The sequence below is a fragment of the Fragaria vesca genome, unplaced genomic scaffold (genome assembly GCF_000184155.1).
Source record: "Fragaria vesca subsp. vesca unplaced genomic scaffold, FraVesHawaii_1.0 scf0513160_u, whole genome shotgun sequence".
In the NCBI taxonomy this organism is placed as follows: domain Eukaryota; kingdom Viridiplantae; phylum Streptophyta; class Magnoliopsida; order Rosales; family Rosaceae; genus Fragaria; species Fragaria vesca.
In genome coordinates, this window is record NW_004443448.1 from 179341 (window position 1) to 179575 (window position 235).

The following is a 235-nucleotide window of genomic DNA, read 5'->3' on the forward strand; positions in this document are numbered from 1 at the left end:
CTCTCTCTCTCTCTCTCTCTCTCTCTCTCTCTCTCTCTCTCTCTCTCTCTCTCTCTCTCTCTCTCTCTCTCTCTCTCTCTCTCTCTTCATTTCTTAACTTGAACCCGATTCCGCTTTACTCAAATCCGCTTCGAGGGGATTTTACCTAAAGAAAATCGCTAATTATACACTACAACAATATCCAGCATTAGTGACAAATAGAGTGGTCACAAAAACTAGCAATTCCACTGATTGT